Genomic DNA, 12,439 nt, shown 5'->3' on the forward strand with positions numbered 1-12,439 from the left:
CCGCTTTGTGTGGGGATTATGGTATAGAGATTGTGATTGTGATACACCTCCACCCGAATACATTGGGGTGAGGCGGCATGACCGCTTTGTGTTGGGATTATGGTATAGAGATTGTGACTGTGATTGTGATACACCTCCACCCGCATACATTGGGGTGAGGCAGCATGACCGCTTTATGTGGGGATTATGGTATAGAGATTGTGATTGTGATACACCTCCACCCGCATACATTGGGGTGAGGCGGCATGACCGCTTTGTGTGGGGATTATGGTATAGAGATTGTGATTGTGATTGTGATACACCTCCACCCACATACATTGGGGTGAGGCAGCATGACCGCTTTGTGTGGGGATTATGGTATACAGATTGTAATTGTGATACACCTCCACCCGCATATATATTGGGGTGAGGCGGCATGACCACTTTGTGTAGGGATTATGGTATTGTGGGACTGCACCTCCACCTGCTTATATTGGGGTGAGGCTGTACGACTGCTTTGTGCATAGTTTTGGTATTATTTTGGCACCACCACACACATACATTAGGGTGAGGTTGCATAGCCGCTTTGTGTAGGTTCTTGGTACTGTGGTTATACATCCACCCGCATACATTAGGGTGAGGCGGTAGGGACACTTGTTTGAGTTGTGGTATTGTACGTACACCCCCACCTACATACATCGGGTGAGGCGGCGAGGCCTCTTTGTGTGAAGATGGTTACAGAGATCTCATATTAAATCATATAAATGTTATTGATAGCTTTAAATAAGCTTGCTATGGTTTAAACGGTTATCTATATTATTCTATTGCCGCCCTAGTTCATCATATTCATCTTGTATTTCTGAATTCTTAGATTGGTGTTTAGTTTTCATACTAGTACTATTCGACGGTAATAACGTCCCTTTTTGCCTGGGGCGCTGCATCTTTAAATGGATGCAAGTGGTTCTATAGCAGGAGATATTGATCAGTGATAGCAGTACACATTCTTCCCAGCTGACTTGATGAGCCCCACTTCATCCTGGGGTCATGTATCTTTTGTTCTTTGTGTATTCTGTTTGAGGTATAGTCAGAGCCTTGTTGCCGGCATTTTCATATTACACTTCTATTCTACTTAGAGGCTCCGTAGACAGGTTGTGGGTTGTGGGTTGTGGTTGATGTTGGGAACTGAACTAGATATGTTGGTATTTGGAAATCATGTTTTTCATTAATTCTATAAACTCGTAATATTTTGGAAATTATGAATGAAGCTGTTAATGGAAATGAAATGGAAGTTATTAATGAAATCTTTTAAGTGTTGATTAATGGAGTACATCTCCTCTTTATTCATGGATGAGTTTGGGTAGGAGGTAATCTAACAGGCTTGCTCGGTCGAGTTCTCTTTGTTAACCGCCGGTTGCGTTCCTCGGTTATGGGTCATGACACTCTAGCACCCTGAAGCTGATCAAACAAGTCATCAATGTGCGATAATGGGTACCTGCTCTTCACTGTAACCATGTTTAGCTACATATAATCAATACACATCTGCATAGTACCATCCTTCTTCTTCATAAACAGAACCGGAGTACCCCACAGTGAAACACTCGGCCGGATGAAACCCTTATCTAGAAATTCCTAAAGTTGTTCATTTAACTCCTTTGACTGCACTGGTGCCATACGATAAGGCGATACACCCGGTAGGTCTATTGGGAACATATCTGGGAAATCTCTCACTACTAGAAGTGACTCAACAGTAGGAGTATCAGCACTGACATCTCTCATAGGGGCTAGATATGTTGTACACAATTCTCAACCATTCTTCGTGCCCAAAAAAAAGGACACAACCCCTACTAGGAATATAATCTGATGTACCTCTCCACTCCAACCTGGGCAACCCTGGCATAGACAATGTCATAGTCTTGGCATGACAGTTCAGAATAGTGTGATAGGGAGAAAACCAATCCATGCCCAAGATCATATCAACGTCTACCATACCGAGTAGCAACTGATCAATGTTTTACTAAAAAAGTGACTAAACACAACCGATAAACATGGTCTACAACAATAGAAACTCCCACAGGCATGGACATATGGGATCACTTAAAGAATCACCAGATATATCCAAATATGGAGCAAAGTAAGATGACACATCTGAATAAGTGGAACCCATATCAAATAAAACTGATGCATCCCTATGATAGACCGAAACAATACTTGTGATAACAGCATCCAATGCAACCACAGAGATTCGCGCACCTGTCCAAGTATGCTATTTAGATATTGCCTACTATGGAGGCTAGAGTGCGCCTGTTTGTGCAGGGACTTAGTCCCTGGGTAATTAATGAGACCGCTACTGCTTCCTTGAATTCTGATATGAACTATGGGAAGATGGTGGCATTCGCTCAAGCCACAGAGACCCGCAAATTGAAGAAGAGTATAGAATGAGAGGGTAGCAATAAGGCCCAGTCCGCAGGCAACTTTGGTGGTTCTTCTAGAGGCGGCAGGTAAGCATTCAGAGTAGGGTCGTCAGGGCCATCTCAGTCCTTTGCTCAGTCTTCAGTTAGTGCACCGCCATCAGGGCCCAATCAATAGCAGTGGAGGCATTTCAGGCCCAGTCAGGGGCAACAAGGGATCCTACCAGCAGGGTCGGCATCGTGGTAGATTCCAGCAGCAGCGGAGGCCCCCATGCCCTAGGTGTGGAAAGATGCTCTTAGGAATATGCTACATGGACTTACCCATATGCTACGGGTGCGGGACGAAAGACAATCTCTCAAAATGTGACCCCTCAATCTACACCCGTAGCATATAGGTAATTCCATGTAGCATATTCCTAAGTGCATCTTTCTACACCTAGGGTATGGGGGCCTCCGCTGCTGCTGGAATATACCACTATGTTGACCTTGCTGGTAGGAGATCCTGTTGCCCTTACATGGCCTGAAATGGCTCCACTGCTATTGACTGGGCCCTGATGGCGGTGCACTAATTGAAGACTGAGCAAAGAACTGAGATGGCCCTGACGACCCTCCCCTTAATGCTGACCTGCCAGCAACAGAAGAACCACCAAAGTTACCCGCGGACCGGGCCTTATTGCTACCCTCTTGCTCTATTATGTTGTTCAATTTGCGGGTCTCTGTGGCTTGAGCGAATGCCACCATCTTTCCATAGTTCATATCATAATTCAAGGCAGCTATAGCGACCTCATTAATTACCAAGGGACTAAGTCCCTGCACAAATCGGCACACTCTAGCCTCCATAGTGGACAACATGTAAATAGCGTACTTGGACAGGTGCGCGAATCTCAAACTCAGCGGACCGGGCTGCCTTAGTCTCGACAGGAAAGAAATGATCAATGAAGGCATCGGCCAACTCACCCCACCTTGCTGGATGGCTCCCCTCCTCACGGGACTCCTCCATAGCTCAAACCAAGAATATGCCACCTCTTTCAGGCGGTAGGAGGCCAACTCCACTGCCTCTGTCTCAATAGCACGCATAACTCGGAGAGTTTTGTGTATCTCATCAATAAAGTCCTGGGGCTCCTCCTCTGGGTTAGTACTCATGAACACTGGAGGATCAAACTGAAGAAACCTGTTCACCGTGGAACTAGCAGAATGCCCTAGTTGGCTAGAAGAAGTAGGTAAAATATTTGATCTCTAGGCCTGGGAAGCCACTATCTGAGACAACATCTTTATGGCTCCCCTAAGGTCCCCATCAGAAACACTGGGACCGAAAGCCGAGGCTGGAGGTGGAACTGGAATATCAGTTGGAGGAATCGATGCACCCTTAGTGGGCGTAGGAACTGGTGTAGTCAAAGCAGGAGTGGTAGAATCAGGAAGTGTAGTGGTTGGGGAGTTATCCTCACCCCCGAATGTGCTCACCCGCATCACCAAGTATAGGATCAACTGCTACTCCTAGGGTGACATTGGCTCTCTGGCCAGTTCTTGCCTTCTTCTTAGGTGTCATGTACGGAAAATTAGAGCAACGCACGAGTTAAAGGAGGAACAGTCTTACAATCAGCTTTATCACACGATCTAGAACATCAAAGAAGGGTGTTATTCTTAAATGCCCAAGTAGCCTCCTAATTATAGATGTTGTCGACAATACATCGATAAGAAGGACTTTACTAGACACGGCTCCGAGACATCCTAGGACACTTTAAAACCGTAGGCTCTGATACCAAGTTTGTCACGCCCTGAACTCAGGGAGCGCGACCGGCGCTCAACCGAGTGGACCCGGTCAAGAAAGTATGTTAGATACTTTCTACCCAAACTCACTTATGAATAAAAATAATACATATTTTCATTAATTAGACAATAAATAGATTATGTATACAATACCAATTCATTACCATTAGTTACTTCATTTTAAAGTATCAAATTACATAAATTTTCATGGTCTGAAGTGGAACAAGTAATTCAAACACAACATAACTTGTTTGACTTTCCCAGCACTAATATACAACCAACATTATGTCTACGGAGCCTCTAATAGATTCGAAAATGTAATATGCCAAGTAGAGATGGAATGAAGTGCAGTATTAAAATAATTAAAGACAGTAAGAAAAGCCCTTTAAAACTTACAAGAGTTTTATTCAATCAATATTAAAACATAGCAGCGGAATTTAAGAGAATACAGAGGGGGAGAGGTTTTCGAAAATTGGTAATTTTTTTCGATGCCTCTTACAATGGGAAATGGGGTCTTATATAGACTGAATGAAAATGCCTTTAATCTTAGGCGTACAAATGTGTGGCTTGATTTGTTCGACAAATAAAGGTTGTCGACAATCAATAATTGATAGTCCGGCTTTTCAAAAAGTAAACAGTAAAAGTTGTTTTCTTTCTAAAAGTGAACAGTAAAAAGGATAAGATTCCTTTCTTGATGCAGACTTCTCGGTCGTGGTTGATGCAGACTTCTTAGTCGTAATTGGGGTCCATGTACGCCCAAGCTATTCCCTTTGGGTCGCACATGTCTCCGTTACTGCTTTCTCCTGTAGAAGCACTTTCTTCAATCAATTATATGATCTGGCTTTCTTCATAGTTATCTATGTTTTGTAAGGCTTGTTTTAGCTTTTCTTTGAGAGCTGTCTTGGAAGATGAAGCTTTGGTTGAGCTTTGCTAGATGTTCTTCGGAACTTTGAGGACTTGTTGTTTAGGAGTCCACCCTTTGATCTTGACTTCTTTGGACAAATATTTGATTCTATCAAATTCTGCCTTGGTAAAGTTCCAACTGATAATGAAGGAAATTCGTTTTTTGATAAAATATTTACACATTTTAATGTGCTCAGGTAAAGTAGAGATGGCTTCTTTGGTCTGAAAATCATCAAACCTGTTGAGGAATTATTGTGGGAGGATTTCTTTGTTTCCTCCGAATAGGTTCCACCACTCGTAGAACCACCTGGGAATTGTAGCCTTAGTGACTTCTAGGCTATATTTGACAAACCAAGTATGTCCTGGTCTATGATATAGGAAATTGAACCAAGCAGCTTTGTAGTCATGCCAGTTGTAAGTTTGGGGACGATACGTCATGGTTAGTGCTACTGGTGTGTGCAAATGATCTACAAACCACTCAAAAGGTGATAGAATTTTCTTTATAGTAATCCTAGAGTAATTAATAAACCCTAGTCTATTATCGCACAAAGTATGTTCTACTTCAATGGAGTCTGTGTCGATGAGAATAGCTTCGCAGAACCTTCTTGTCTTGTATGGACTATCAGTATCCACATAATTAAAATCCGTAAAGCATGGTTTGATAAGGTCTTCTAGTCTGAGATCTTCATATTCCTTGTCTAAAGCTAATATGGGTAATACCTGAATGGTTATATAATGAAATTTCTCTTCTTTGTGAAGATCTTCTGATGCCTTCTTTGCTGAAGGGTTGACTGCTTCTGCGAAAGTTTCTAGAACTTTCATGGCGTAGCTTTTCTTGGTCTGAACTGAGGAGCTAGAGGATGATCCTTTTTCAAAAGGTTTATTAGGTTGAGGGTTGGTAAGTTTCTCAGAGGGAACTGGAAGGGGTGCTGGTAATTTTGAATATTCAGCTAGAGCTGTATATCGGTTCTGAAAAGAAAGTTGTGGTCTTTAAGGGGCTGTTGATTTACTGGGAGTAATTGGAAGAGGAACAAATGGCCTAGCCATTTGAGGTTTAGTGATTTCCTTTCCTTTGGAAGGGGTGTTAGGCTTGAAGGGCCTTATTTTTTTCCCTGTAAAAATTCTCTTGTTAGAAAATTAGGTAAAGAATTATTTTCTCCTTTTATGAAATCAATTTTAAAATCAAAGCTAGATAGTAAAGCTTGCCATCTAGCAAATATCTATTTTGAAACAAGATTTTTGACATCTTTTTGAAGAATTTCTTAGCAGACTTACAATCTACTCTTACTAAAAATTCTTTGTTAATAAGATCATCTTGAAATTTAGTAATACATAGTACTATAGACAAGACTTCTTTCTTAACAGTAGAATAGTTTTTCTGAGCGGAATTCCAGATTCCTGAAGTAAAACGAACCAGTTGTTCAAAGGACTTAGTGGAAATCTGTTGTTTAAGAATACCTCTGTAACCTATGTCTGAAGCGTCTGTCTCAACAATCATAGAGGCTTCTGGGTTAGGGATTCCTAAGCAGGGAAGGTTTTGTACTAAACCTTTAACTCGGATGACAGACTGCGTTTGTTCTGAGCTCCAAGGGACTGGATTCTTCCTAAGTCGTTTGTAAAGAGGTTCACAGACCTGTCTAATGTTTGGGATAAAATCAGCAACATAGTTGAGACTTCCTAAGAATCTCTAGAGCTGAGTCTTATCAGTAATCTCATTAGGAAATTTGGATGAGAACTCAATGGCTCTACAAATGGGTTTGTAAGATCCTTGGTATAGGTCATGACCTAAGAATCTAATGGATGTTTGGAAGAGTTTAATCTTCTGGGCACTAACTACCAATCCATTTCTCTTAACAACTTTGAGAAAAGTGTTGAGATGCTTAAAATGAGAATCTATGTTTTCAGAGAAGATAAGAACATCATCTATGTAAACAATAGACATATAACTGTAATCGTTAAAGATGGAGTTCATGATGTTCTGGAACTCAAATGGGGCATTTTTGAGCCCAAATGGCATTACATTCCATTCGTATTGACCGAAAGGAACATTAAAAGTCGTTTTGTATCTGTCTTTCTCGGCTACTTGAATTTTCCAGAAATCAGATTTCATATCGAACTTACTATAAACATTGGCTTTATAAGTTCTTTTCAAGAGATCCCTTTTGTTAGGAATGGGATATCTAATCCATTTAACGACAGCATTCAAGGGTTTATAGTTTATAACTAATCTTGGAGCACCTCTTTCCTTTTCTGCACTTTTGTTAACATAAAACGCAGAACAACTCCAAGGAGATTTAGAGGGGCGGATAATATTATTTTTAAGAAGATTTGAAATCTCAGTTTTGCAAGTTTCTATCATTTCATGATTCATTTGAATAGGTCTCGCTTTGGTAGAGATGACCTATTTATTGAATCCTTCAATGAAAGGAAGTTCGACTATATGCTTTTTTTCTTTCCCAAAAAGCGTAAGGAAAATCAGAGCATATTTCTTGTTCAAAATTGTTTTGAAGATTGGATATTTTAGTAACCGGGGTTTTTAAAATCTGCTCGATTTTCTTAACTTTTATTTCATCCTTTAAAAAGATTACATGCTGAGACAGTTTGTTTATACGAAAAACAGTATTTTTTCTAATAAAATTACTTTCATCTTGTGAAAGAGTTTTAACAAAAGGAAAATGTAATTCTTTTCCTAATATGTGTGCAGAAATACCATCTAAGCCAGTAATGAAAGATTTTATCTGAGTGATAAAAGGAATTCCTAAGATGATATCTTCATTAATATCCTCAGAAATAACAAAATCATTTGTTAAACAAATACTATTATTACAGATATGAGCTTTGGAAAGCTTGTAGTTAATACGAAGTTGTTCTCCTGTTGCAGAGTATAGTTTAGAAGTACTTTTTTATAAATATTGGGTAGAAACAATACCTTTCATGATACAGTTACGATCTCCACCACTGTCAAGTAAAGCAATTTTGTTAATAAAAATATTTTTACTAATAACAATTTTAATGGGAATATGATAACTTTGAGGTTTAATACTAATAATAACCGTAAGACCAGGAGTTTGGGAAGATGAAGTCTTATCTTGAGTAAGACATAGATTGGTGGAGTTATCAATTTCTGAATGATACTCACTTTCATGAAGTTCAGGCTCTTCTTCATTTTTGTACTTATGTTCATAAGTCCTAGCTTGTTTAAGAACATGTTCTGTCAGGACATCAAGTTCGACTTTTCCAAGTCTAGATTTAATATTTTTAATCTCTTCTTTGAGTTCTGAGACTTCATGTCTTAAGTCAGAGATTGATGGTTCAGCAGGTTTATCAAAGCGAGACATGACTTGCTTCATGCTGAATGGTTCAACAATTGACCTTGGTTTTGGTCCGTCATCTTGATGAGCGAGGATGAGATTCTTGAGTTCTATCAAATATCGTTTCCTAGTTTCATCATCATTGATGTGTTGTATTACATCGTAAAGAGCTTCTTTGGAGCTATCAGAAAGAACCTTAATAGAGACTGGAGTAATGTCACAGGTACAGAAGGCTACAGAACAGTGGCATTCAGTGCCAGATTGGCTTGAATCAGAATTATAAGCGACGTTGATATTCTCTTCGTCACTATATTCATCTGATGAGTAATAAGGAGAAGAATCAGTATTATCTTCTTCTAAGATGGAGAAGAGTTCCTTTTTGGTATCTTCATTAATTTCTAGAAGATTGATTTTCTTCTTCTTCCTGTCAGATTTGCATTCATTGGCTCTATGACCTGTTTTGCCACAGTTCTAACATACATCTTTGTTTTTAGAAGATTTTGAAGATCTTCTAAATTTGGATTTCTTCCTAGGATGACCTTCGGAATTTCTACGAGATTTGCTATGATGAATCTTTTTGGAAGATTTATAGGGTTTGTTCTTTCTAGAAGTGGGGGGGCAACAATGTTGGTGTAACCGAAGTTTTTGCAGAAACTTCCTAATTCTCTTCTAGAGGAGTGTTGCTCTTTTTTGAGCTGATTTTTAGCTTGATGTCTGTGCAGAGTTCAAGACCTACAACGTTGATGATACTGGCAAGGTCTCCATAGGTCATTTGATGGTAAGGGATTTTACCATCACAACGATCTTAGATCTTAGTTCGGACCTTGCTTGCGAACAGTGGGGGAAGACCGCTAATGAAACGTTCTTTCCAGAAGTCTAGATGACAGTCAGGTCTAATCATGACCTTGCTGATAAATTAGTTTTTATACCAGATAACGTCATCTAAAGATGGGCAAGATAGATTATTTAGGATTTGTAAACTTCTATCTTGGAAGAGTTTAGGTTCTCCAATGAAGTGTTTTGCAATTTGGTAGAGAAGTGTAGCGCAAGCGTCTTCTCTAGTTATTTGAGAAGTAGTTTCCATACCACCCTCAGTTTTGACTACAGTTTTAATGGCTGTAGCAGAGTAAATGGCTTGTCTAACATCTTCGGTGAAATAATTATCCCACCAATATTTTAACATACCAGTGAAACCAGCTACAATCATAGAGGCTGCCTTTTTATCAGAGGAACCTCTTATCTTGTAAGCCGTGATGCAAACACTCATTTCATGGAGTTTATGGTATATTTGATGCTCTGCTAAAGCATCTATATTCCATTCTATTATGCTTCTTCCTTCATGAGATGTAGAGGCAAGAAAATGATTTTCCTCATACTGAATGTCAGGAAATGAAGGACGCTTGTGATAATTTTTGAAGTTATGATGGCGTTCTTCTGAGAGTTTTTGAAGAAGAGCTTCCTTTTCTTGGATAGTGAGAATATTCCCTTCTTTAGGAATTTATTTGGAAATACTGAAGCTAGCCAGTTGATTTTTGATTTTCTCAAGAATGTCTCCTGAAACATCAAAAGTATCATTGAGTTTTGGGTATTTGTCTTTGGAGAACTCAGTGATTTTGAAACCTGGGTTAGGTTCAATACTCTGACTAGTGCTGGGCTGTGAAAGGGTAGGCTTTCCACTGAATAGAGATTTTTCTTTGGAGTTTTCTATTTGTTTAGAGACAACATGAAGGAGTTGATTGGTATAATTGTTTTGTTCAATGACTTGATCGATATCTGAACAAATAGCCATACTATTTGGTTTTTCGTTTTTGGTTTTGAAAGGAGAGGCAGAGACTACAGTATTGGATACTGAGATTTTTATTCCTTCTAGAGGAGGAGTAACAGACTCAACAACTTTGTTGTTAGCAGTGTACTATTTATTGATAAGGACCTGTAAACAATCCTTTTGGCTTTCAAATTTGCCGGATATTTCGAACCATCTGAAGAAATCGATTTCACATCTCATTCTTTTCATGTCCGATATCCAACAATCTCTGAAGTTTTCTCTTTGCTTAAGAGAATAAGTGGCAACATACCATTTTCTCTTTGGTATATTATCAGGCTGGGTCTAGAGACGATTGATGATTTCTGGATCTGGAGTGTAAGGGTCACCAGACTTAATCGTCTTAAGGAATTTAGGAACATCTTCCTGAGGAGGATACATATCACTAGGGGTTGGACTAGCAGGATGATTTTGATAATAAACTTTTGGGACTGTATGGAAGAAATCTACTCCCGTAACTTTCCCTTTGTCATTACCAGTAACTGGAACAGAAGTTGTGTTTTCAGTTACGCTTTCCTCCGGGGGTTTAGAAAAAGAAGGTACACAAGGGACAGTGGACCTTCTTCTAAAGGAACTAGTTCTGCTCGAAAGATTAGAACTTGCACCTAAGAATTTGAGATCTATAGACCCATCAGGAAATTGAATCACCTATTCAATTTGTGATCTTTCAAGATTCGAAGTAGAAGGTTGAGTTATGGCATCGAAGTGCCATTCATCACTTGTGAGTATATCATTCCAGTTAAGGAGTCTAGGAACAAATACTGTGTTATGATTAGTATTTGCCTCCATAAGCATGGTGACTCCTTTGACACTTTCTACTCGAGCTCTAGGTGCAAGAGTAGTGTCCATAAGTCTATAATAGACTCTATGAATGATAGCTACTTCACGAGTATTACCTTTGCTATTCATGTTCTTGGTTTTGATGTTTAAGGTCAAAGTATCCATGACATTAGGGTCATTGATATCTACCGAGAAGTAGGGATAGCAATTAAAGTATACCGGGCCATTGGCTAGGTTACTTTGAAGGACTCCTAAGAGAGAGTCGTCGAAGTTCAAGAGACGAGCATCCCTTAGAAGGACGCAGATGGGTACGTCTAAACCTTTTCTAAAGAGAGGTTTGACAACAATCTGAACCAGACCAATATGCAAGTAATTGAATTGACGTCTATATCTATTCAAATCTTGCTCTGAAAGCAATCTTATAATTTCTAATGAATTATTAATAGCAATAGTGGACTCACAGGTCTTGATGTTATGCTTTTTAATGAAACTGAAATTTCCTAATTCAAAAATCTTTTTAAAAGGTTCATTGGGGATGTTCCAATTTTGTAAATCAGTTTCTAATTTAGCAATCTTAGTTGCTGCAGAAGATAAATTAACACTATTCAAAATATGCTGATTTGAATTCATGATATGAGAATACAGTTTAGGGGCTTATAGGGCTAAAATAACTATTAAATAGGTATAAATATTGGTCTGGTTCAGATTGCTTTCAAAACTCTCTTTAGAAAAGGTTTAGATGTACCCATCTGCGTCCTTCTAAGAGATGCTCGTCTCTTGAACTTCGACGACTCTCTCTTAGGAGTCCTTAGCAACTTTCACTACACGTGCATAACATAAGCTTATCTATGAAAGAGATAGCATGGAATAGAAACTACCTCTAAATGCATGAGAACAACTCAATAATGAAAAGAATAACATGTAACATCAATTACAACAAGTGCATATAAGAGTAACTTTGACAATGGGAATCTAGAACATGTAATAATAACTTTAATTAAAGTATGTAATAATAAAATTGACGTCAAAAGATAGAACAATGAATAATAACTTTAATTAAGTGCTTAAACATATCCTAAGAGTCTAAACCGGTCAAATAACACAAATAAGCCTGTGTACACACTCGTCACCTCGTGTACACGTCTTTCACATACTTCAATTAGCACAATCAACCCAAATCCTAAGGGGTAGTTCCCCCACTCAAAGTTAAGACAAGATACTTACCTCAACTAGGCCAAATCAACACTCAATAATAGCTTTTCCCTTAAAACACGCCTCCACATTGCTCAAATCTAACAAAAAATGATTATTATCATCAAACAATGCAAGAGAATACAATTACGATTAATAAAGTTAAGATCATTACACAATTCCCCAAAAGTCAACAAATGTTTTGATGGGTCAAACCCAGGTCCAAGGTAGATCTTGACTACCCATAACCCCATGAGTCTATATATGTATTTTATTTT

Source organism: Nicotiana tomentosiformis, chromosome 6, assembly GCF_000390325.3.
Source record: "Nicotiana tomentosiformis chromosome 6, ASM39032v3, whole genome shotgun sequence".
NCBI classification, from domain to species: domain Eukaryota; kingdom Viridiplantae; phylum Streptophyta; class Magnoliopsida; order Solanales; family Solanaceae; genus Nicotiana; species Nicotiana tomentosiformis.